The sequence below is a fragment of the Mesoplodon densirostris genome, chromosome 19 (genome assembly GCF_025265405.1).
Source record: "Mesoplodon densirostris isolate mMesDen1 chromosome 19, mMesDen1 primary haplotype, whole genome shotgun sequence".
Taxonomy (NCBI): domain Eukaryota; kingdom Metazoa; phylum Chordata; class Mammalia; order Artiodactyla; family Ziphiidae; genus Mesoplodon; species Mesoplodon densirostris.
The window spans coordinates 50,689,539-50,699,533 of record NC_082679.1 but is presented as its reverse complement, the minus strand read 5'-3'; the positions used below and the strand labels follow the sequence as shown (position 1 = coordinate 50,699,533).

Here is a 9,995-nt window from a genome sequence, read left to right as displayed (position 1 = left end):
GTTGGCTCCAGCAAGACGCCCAGCTGCCTTCCTTACCTCACGAACTCTCCGCGCCACAAATTCAAGTAAGACTCCCGGAGCCTCGCAGCCCGGAACATCTCCCAGAGTGAAGGACAGATGGACCAATCGAAGCCCGGCTGGCCGCAAGCGTACAGGACGGTGGGCGGGGCGAAGTGATGGGGTGGGACCAAGCAGCGCTGCCATGACGACGGCTTCCGGTGGGCGGGCTGTGGTGACTTATAGCCGGAAGGCGAGACGCCGCGGGAAAAGCGGTCCTGTTAGGTGGTCCAGGTGGTTTGGGGCTGAGGCCGTCTCCTCAAGAGTAACTGCGGGCCTGTGCTACGGTCACGCCTCCGGCCTCCGTTTCCTTTAGCCTTCTCTCTCACCAAACGATTTTCCTGTCCAGTTGTAAAGTGCAAGTTGTTTCCCCAAGGTAAGCGTGTAGTACCACCACCCCTTGTTGGGTAAGGGGTAACGGAAACTTGAGTCCACTTTGTCACCCGGGGAGCGGGTACTAAAAAAAGAAAAAGGTGAAAATTTGGATTTCTAAACATTTAGTAATGGTTTACCGTGTGAATTTTTCCTGTATCGTACACAGTTTGTAGTCTTTAAATATTGGGTGCAACTTGAGTTACGGTTAAATTTAAAATTCTAGTTATTTCTGACCGTCAAATTTCATCTAAACCGGGTATTGAAGAGCTTAATTTTTAAATTTTATGTAACAGTCTAAAAGCTTCTCTAATTTAAGTTCTTAATCTCCCATAAGTCTGAAGTTAGATGGTAAGATGGGCAGGTGCTTTGAATTCAGACCATTACAGGAATCAAACTAATTAAGCCGAGGCTTCTCCTTTCTTAGATCATCACTTGAATCTAAAATAATTGAAACCAGGTGCTATGCATGGCTCCTTTGGTTCAACGTGTATCTCTTTTGGCGATAATGGTCTCACATAAGTCTCTCATTTATGGAAGAACGTAAGCATTGTTGAAATGATGGAGGAGAAGTAAGGCTTTCTGCAGACAAATAATACTTTAAAAAAAAAACTTACCGCTTTGAAACACATCTTTTAACAAAACAAAAGTCGTTAAATTCTTGTCTCCAAAATCTAAAAGAAAAATTCAGCAGAACTTATCTGCTTATCAAGAAGAAATTCTTCCTCTACACTTAAGACAGGGAAGCATTTATAAAAGCTTAGATCTATATGTGTTTAGGTTCCTGCCAACCCCTTTCTTAAAATTCCATCTTTAAAACTCCTTGCTATTGAGCACTTTTCCAGCAGCTTGGATGAAACATTCCAAAGAACTTACTCAGCCTGAAGGTTAGAAATTTCATTAAATAAAAAATTAAATATATTAGAATACTTAGGTATGAAACATTAATGAACAGAGTAACACATTCTTCAGAAGAAAAGGCACTTAAGAAAACACAGGCCACCTGTGTTTGGCACTGTGGAGCCATCTACTGTGATGAGATTTGACAAGCAAGAGATCAAAAAATGGCCAGATTTCTAAAGAGACTGTTCTGTGAGCTGCTTATTGCCCTCATAGACCATTTGAAAATAAAACTAACTCTCAGCAGAAGCCCAAGAGGCTTTAGAGATGAACCAGACCATCCTTTGGATGTCAGTATTATACTGAACAAAGTCAGTTATACTGTTATTTATCTGCAGGGGGAAAATGCCTAAATTTTATAAGGATTTGAGACATTAATTAAGAAATATATTAATTTGGTTATAGAGTTTAGAAAGCCAAGAAAGGAGGCCGGAATCTAAGGTAGATTTACTTGGGAAAAACAATGTTCTCTGTAGTAGCATTTGACTTTGTACTCTCCATTCCTCTCACCTAAATGTCCTCTCCCCTCTGCTTGGTTGAATCTTACTAATCTCTCAAGACCCAGGTCACATTCTGAATTTTTTTGAGCTGTAACCCATAGTTAACTCTCTCCCTCCAGAACATCTATAGAATTATAAATATACTCTTTATTTGGCTTTTTTTTCTTTAGGACTGGTAATATTTTTATCATTTATGTTGATGAATGTATCTTACATATAGTTTACATATAGTTTGCCTCATCTGCTAGATTCTAAGCTACTTAGAGTTGTATTCACCACTGTACCTGGCAGAATGACTTGAACATGGTAAACATAAGTCTGATGTAAAAATGCCTAAGTTAAGATTAGTATTAAACATAGTTGGTAGCTGCATTAGTTTTTTGGGTTTGCTGTAACAGAATACCACAGACTGAGGGAATAAACAGCAGCAATTAATTTACTCAATTCTAGAGGCTAGAAAGTCCAATATCAAGGTGTCAGCAGGGTTGATTTCATTCTGAAGCGTCTCTCCTTGGCATGTAGTTTTGCCTCTGTCTTCACATGGTCTTTACTTCATGGACATGCCCATCTGTGTCCATATTTCTTCTTATAAGGACATCAGACATATTGAATTAGGGCCCATCCTAAAGACCTCATTTTAATTTAGTTACCTCTTTAAAGACCTTATCTCCAAGTATGGTTGCATTCTGAAATACTGGGGATTAGGACTTCAGCATATGAATTTGGGGGGGACACAATTCAGTCTGTAACAATAACCAACGGTCAAAAAGAAGAAATGATTGGGAACAGTTGTCTGTCATCATTAGAACTCTCATCTTTAGACCTATAGATAACATAATTGTGTACATCTGATTAGTGTAAGATAATAGGGAGTGGGAGAGCCTGTGGTAAGTCAGAGAGTGTTTGCCCAAAGACATTCAAATTAAAATTTGTCAAAAAACAAAAAACACAACACACACACACACATCCCAGCACACCAACAAAATACCGGATCATCCAAACAAACAAACAAAAACAAGCTGATTGGTTTTGGCTCATAGGGATCTGGTTTGCAAAAACCACCAACATATTATTTCATTTGGAATCTATAACCTCTTAAGTAGATGCTGGACATACTAAGTATGTTTTTGCATATCCAAAGACATCTTCCCCAGATCCCATTGGTTCACACATAACTTTTTTATTGAGTACCTGCTTTATTGAAGGAACTGTACTAAGTGCCTTGCTGAGATTAAAATCCATAAATTTGGCCACATATATCCAAGAGTTACAAGGAAATCCAATTTTTGAGATAATTTATTAAATGTATAACCATGCATAATTTAGTATTTTGGGGGATACAGCTTTATCCTGTAAATAAATTAGAACTCTGAAAAAAATTCCTTGTCAGATTATGGGCTCTGATAAGGCCAAGGTTCTGATCTCAAATACAAGTGGAAAAGATAGGAGACATGTACAAAAATAATTATAGTGCAAGATAAAAATGAGACTGTAAGAGAATTATAAAGTACTGTGAGAAATTAGAGGAGGAAAAGATTTCTTCCAGGTTGGCGTGTTACTAAAAGTGTTTAATGAAATTAGAATTACTCTTTCTTGTAGCACTTGGTACACATTAACCAATGTGTTATATGTTAGTTATTTGCATATGTTCACAATTCCCCCAGTACAATCTGAAATACAGAAGAATGTTTTAATCTTTATATGCTCCAGTCTAGTGTTGCTCAAAAGTATCAGAGTCACCTGGGGAACTTTTTAACAATAAACTTTTCTCAACTCTGGCTCTATAGATTCTAATTTAGTAGGCCTGGAGGAATGCTAGAGAATCTCTGTTTTTAAAAGGTTTCTCCCACTTAATGATTCTGATTATCAACCCCACTCAGAACCTTCTGCCCTAGAGCACCTGGTATATAGTATGCTCTCAATAAGGTCTTGTCACATTAAATGAGTAGAGCTGTGATTTAGTAAGATTAAAAAGGCCCCTGTGTGCAGGATGAATTAGAGTGGAAAATATCCTAGAGGCAAGGAAATCCTGTTACAGATGTCCAGCTAAGAGATGAAGCAGGTTTAAACTAGGGTAGAGGCCACAGGAAAGGAGAGAAATGGATGAGAAATATTGAAAAGATAGAATATAAAGAATTAGATGAAACTTGATAGTTGCAATAGTTCCCAAAACAGTGTGGCTAAGATTAACATGAGGTGTTTATTTAATAAGCAGGTTGCTGGACTCTTATGTATGAAATCCTGTTTGGCTGGTCCAAGGTGAAGCACATGAATCTGAAGTGGGTTTTTTTGTTTTTTTGTTTTGTTTTTTGCCGTACGCGGGCCTCTCACTGCCGTGACCTCTCCCGTTGCGGAGCACAGGCTCAGGACGCGCAGGCTCAGCGGCCATGGCTCACGGGCCCAGCCGCTCCACGGCATGTGGGATCCTTCCGGACCAGGGCACAAACCTGTGTCCCCTGCATCGGCAGGCGGACTCCCAACCACTGTGCCACCAGGGAAGCCCCGAATCTGAATTTTTAAAAAAAATTTATTTTTTATTGGAGTATAGTTGATTAACAATGTTTCAGGTATATAACAAAGTGATTCAGTTATACATATACATGTATCTATTATTTTTCAAATTCTTTTCCCATTTAGGTTATTACAGAGTATTGAGCCAGTACTGTGCTATACAGTAGGTCCTTGTTGGTTATGTATTTCAAATATAGCACTGTGTACACGTCAATTCCAAATTCCCAATCTATCCCTCCCCACACCCTTCCCCACTGGTAACCATAAGTTCCTTCTCTAAGTCTGTGAGTCTGTTTCTGTTTTGTAAATAAGTTCATTTGTATCATTTTTTTAAGAATCTGCATATAAGCAGTATCATATGATATTTCTCTTTCTCTGTCTGGCTTCACTTAGTATGATAATCTCCACGTCTATCCATGTTGCTGCAAATGGCATTATTTCATTGCTTGTAATGGCTGAATAATATTCCCTTACATATGTACCACATCTCCTTTATCCACTCATCTGTCAGTAGACATTTAGGTTGCTTCCATGTCTTGCTGCTATGAACATTGGGGTGCATGTATCCTTTCGAACCATGTTTTTTTCTGGCTATGTGCCCAGGAGTGGGATTGCTGGGTCATATGGTAGCTCTGTTTTTACTTTTTTAAGTAACCTCCATACTGTTCCCCATAGTAGCTGTACCAGTTTACATTCCTACCAAGAGTGTAGGAGGGTTCTCTTTCCTCCACACCCTCTGCAGCATTTATTGTTTGTAGATTTTTTGAAGATGGCCATTCTCACCTGTGTGAGGTGATACCTTATTGCAGTTTTGGTTTGCATTTCTCTAATAATTAGTGATGTTGAGCATCTTTTCATGTGCCTCTTGGCCATCAGTATGTCTTCTCTGGAGAAATGTCTATTTAGGTCCTCTGCCTATTTTTGATTGGGTTGTTTGTTTGTTTGCTTGTTTGATATTGAGCTGCATGAGCTGTTTGTAAATTTTGGAGATTATTCCCTAGTCAGTCGCTTTGTTTGCAAATATTTTCTCTCATTCTGTGGGTTGTCTTTTTGTTTTGTTTATCGTTTCCTTTGCTGTGCAGAAGATTTTGAGTTTAATTAGGTCCCATTTGTTTATTTTTGTTTTTATTTATTTCCATTACTCTAGGAGATGGATTGAAAAAGATACTGCTGCAATTTATGTCAAAGAGTGTTCTGCCTGTGTTTTCCTCTAAGAGTTTTATAGTATCTTACATTAAGGTCTTTAATCCATTTAGAGTTTACTTTTGTGTCCAGTGTTAAAGAATGTTCTAAATTCATTTTTTTTACATGTAGCTGTCCAGTTTTCCCAGTACCATTTATTGAAGAGACTGTCTTTCCTCTATTGTATAGTCTTGCCATCATTGTCCTAGATTAATTGACCATAGGTGCATGGGTTTATTTCTGGGCTTTCTATCCTGTTCCATTGATCTATATTTCTGTTCTTGTGCTGGTGCCCTACTGTTTTGATGACTGTAGCTTTGTAGTATGGTGTGAAGTCAAGGAACCTGATTCTTCCAGCTCCATTCTTCTTTCTCAAGATTACTTTGGCTATTTGGGGTCTTTTTTGTTTCCTAACTGAATCACTTTACTGTACACCTGAAACTAACACAACATTGTAATTCAACTATATTTTAATAAAAAAGTTAAAAAAAATCAATCTTTATAATTCATTACATTAGCAGAAAAATATAACACATTTATTACATTAATAGTAAAAAAGAGTAAGTTACTGTCTTCTCAATAGTGTCAGGTAAAGCATCTGATAAAATCCAACAGCCATTGATGAAAAAACTCTCAGCAAACTAGGAGTACAGTGGACATATTTTAATCTGATAAGGATAAATGTATAAAAACACATGAACAAACATATTAAATAATGGGAACACAGTAAGAATGCCCACTATTAGTACTTTCATTTATTATTGAACAAGAATTGCTCAGTGCAATAAGGTAAGAAAAAATAAATAAAAAGCCTATAAACTGGAGAGGGCTTGAAGGAAAAACTGTTCTTATTCACAAATAATAAAATTCTATTCACAGAAAAATTTTAAAAACCACTACAGATAAACTGTTAAAAGTAATAGCAAATTCAACTGAAACAAGTTTAATATTCAAAAATTAATTGTATTTCTATATACAAGCATCAAGAAGGAAAATAAAATTTGAAAACAATTAGGAATAACACTAAAAACATCAAATAAGTGGGAATAAATATAAGATGTGAAATAACTGTATTCCAAAAACTTTGAAACTATCAATACATATATAATATCTAAAATAGAGTGATATACCATGAAAAAATACAGTAAGATACCTCTTCACACTCAGTAGGATAGCTGTTATTGAAAAGAAAAGGAAAGAAAGTGCAAGAGAGAGGGAGAAAGAAAGTGTTGGCAAGTATATAGAGAAACTGGAACACACTTACGTTGCTGGTGGAACTGTAAAATAGTACAGTGGTTGTGGAAAACAGTTTGGCAGTTCTTCAAAAAGTTAAACATAGCAATTCCACTTCAAAGTATGTAACCAAACAGGAATGTAAACAGATTCATGTACACCAATGTTCATAAAAGTGTTATTCACAGTTATCAAAAGGTAGAAACAACACAAGTGTCCATCAACAAATAAATGGTTAAACAAATGTGGTATATCCATACAATGGAATATTATTGTGCCATACAAAGGAATGCCGTTTTGAAAAATGCTGCAGGATGGATGGACTTGGAAAATATTATGCTAAGTGAAATAAGCCATATATGAAAGGCCTATATTTTATGATTCCAAAAGTTGTATGATTCACAAAGACAGGAAGTAGGTTAGAGGTTACCAGAGGTGGAGTAGAGGGAGCAAATGAGAAGTTCTTAATGGATACAAAATTTCTGTTTGGAGTGATGATGAAAACATTCTGGAAATAGTGGTGATGATCACACAACATTGTAAATGTACTTAATGCCACTGAATCATACACTTAAAATGGTTATAATGGTAAAATTTATGTTTATGTGTATTTTAACACAATTAAAATTTATGTATAATATATATAAGAATTCAATGTAAGTATTGTTTTTGAGAATCACTGCTCTAACTTAGAAGTTAATGAGAAAAGCCTTTAGTTTTCTTTCTTCTGAGTCTTTGTTCCTATTTTAATCTTATTTAGGTTTTCTAAATAGATTTTTTTTTGAGGATAAAACATAGCATGCATCAGGACTATTCTGGTATTCATTTCATGAACTAATGAGATACTTTTCAAATACAAATCATTCTCAGAAGAATTTGGTGCACTGGCCTAGTTATTACAGGTCGATTAGGCTTAACTGAGCTGGGGTTGTGAGGCTGAGAGTCCAGAATATGGAGTATCTAAGTAATAGTAAATCTGGAAGCCCAGTAAGAACAGAGTACCTGACTTTTGTTATACAAACAGCATGATTCAAATGACCTATTTAACATTATCTATTGAAATAATAACTCTAAAAACATAATTAATATTGCCTCTTTAATAGGATAGGATAGGCTGTGCTACAGTAACAAACTGCTATATTTGTCTGGCATCACCTTCTCATCAACAACTAACTGTAAGAAAGGCTGGAAAAATCCCCATGTATTTAGTCCCAATCTAACTGCCTTGGAGGCTGTTGTAGATTTGGTGTGATGAGGATATAGCACTGGCTCTTCCAGACTGACCTACATTTTAAAAATTTCTTCACAGTGATCTAAGTAATGTTTAAAGTAAGGTTAGACTTACTGAAGTTTTGTTTCAGGCTATTTCAGACAAAATAAGGAAAATTTTTCTTTATAGACAAGGTATGTATAGGTTTTGGAGATTCATGATTTCACAGTATTGGCAAAATTCAGTAGTAGAACTCATCAACTTGCATTGTTAGTGTTAAGTACAAACTGCGTGAATTATTAGTTGTATATTTTCAGTCAGTTCATTTAATTCAGTTTCAGCATCTGGAGATGGGGGCAGTAGTCCCCACCAAAAGAGATTCTTATGAGGATAAAATGAGAAAAAGAAAATGAAAAGTGCCTTACGCAATGTCTGATCCATTGGAGATTAGCATTAATCGTAGTTGTCATTATTAATTAAATGTTATTTGACTTTTCTACCTTTATACAATTTTGTGAATATCACATGAGAAAACATGAAGTCTTTTGAAATTTGCAAGGTGGTATATAGATATACACTTGGCAACTGATTATAGATCCCTTCTCTTTTCTGAACTTATTTTCATTATCTATAAATAAAAGTTTGATGATAGACACTTCCTTGCATTTTTCTCTGTTTTGTAGGGGTTAATCTCATCTCCCAAACAAGAATGTGTATACTACTTGAAGATAGCTAGTATTTCATAGCTCATGTTTCTCTTGTGTCTCCTACATCTAGCACAGTTCTGTGTTCTTTAGTAAAATACTCAGTAAACATTTGTTTACTTTTAGTAACTGGTGATTTCTAAGTAGGCCCTTAAGGATATCATGATTGCAATTAGAATTAAGTCACTTGGAACATGTGATTGCTGGTACACTCTTGAGAATTCCCATTAGTCAAAGGTGACCTTCCTATATATCCCAACAGATGCAGACCTGACAGAAGTGATTCATACCTCTCCAAACCACAACACAGATCTTTGCAGTCTGCCCTGCTTTCCAAGCCACTCTAAAACTAAAGCTACAGAAATAAATAAAGCATATTACTTATTTAGTGAGGCTGTTACTTACCAAATAGAAAACACTATTACCAGGCCTGTTGGTAGAGTTGGCTTAATATTTGTTCTCATGTACAATCTTAGATAATTCTTCCTCAAAAAAACTTTTTATCTGAATACAAATTTCAGGAGATTAGCACAGTACATACCCCAAAATATGTTGTCAATAATTTTTTGTGAAATTATATTGATAAAAGAACGTTGAGTCAGTAGCTCAAGAGATACTGTGTCTAAGAGTCTAACTTTGAAGTAAAAATGTTTTGTATTCTCAACTATGCCATTTATTAGCTATGTGACTGTGGGTAATGTGATTTAAGTATATGAGACAAACTCTCCTTTTCTGTTAAATGGGCATTACAATAGCTAGCTCATAGGTTTATTGTATTAAATGAGATAATCCAGGTGTAGCACTTAGCATAATACTAGATACCTAGTAAGTACACATTTCAGAGTAATTTCAACTGCAATAAAAAAATTTTTTTAACTCAAAATTACTCAAAATTTTCTAAAATGTATTCTCAAGTAAGAAGTTTCAAGATAAGATAGCTCCCAGGTTGGTTATTTCAGCTCCTCAGTGGCATCATCAGGATCCAAATCTTCTCCATTGTTTCACTCTGGTATCCTCAAAGTGTTAGCCCTTGTCTTCAGACCAGATTTCCTCATGGTCAGAAGATGACCATTGCAGTTTCATTCTAATCAAGTCAAAACAGCGTTCGGCAAAAGAAAAAACACCATCTCTTCATCTGTGTTTCTTTTCAAAAACAGCAAAATCTTTCTCCAAAACTTTCCAGCACACTTGCCTTCATGACTCATTGGCTGGGCTATATCCTCACCTCCTATGTGATCACTGGCAAGGAAAAAGGAATTATGCATTACCTAGGAAAAGGCTTAGACAAATCAAGATTTATCCCCAAGTTTTTTGATTCTGTCACTT

General features: G+C 36.0%; 1 long non-coding RNA gene across 7 annotated transcripts in view; it reads left to right on the top strand.

Annotated features, from left to right (window-relative positions):
* Positions 1–247: 247 nt before the first annotated feature.
* The window catches only part of LOC132480737 (uncharacterized), a 199,284-nt gene continuing 189,536 nt past the window's right edge, over positions 248–9,995 (top strand). For all 7 annotated transcript variants that reach the window (XR_009530681.1, XR_009530684.1, XR_009530680.1 and 4 more), the window contains exon 1: positions 248–433. This is a non-coding gene — a long non-coding RNA (uncharacterized LOC132480737). The remainder of the gene's footprint in view (positions 434–9,995) is intronic.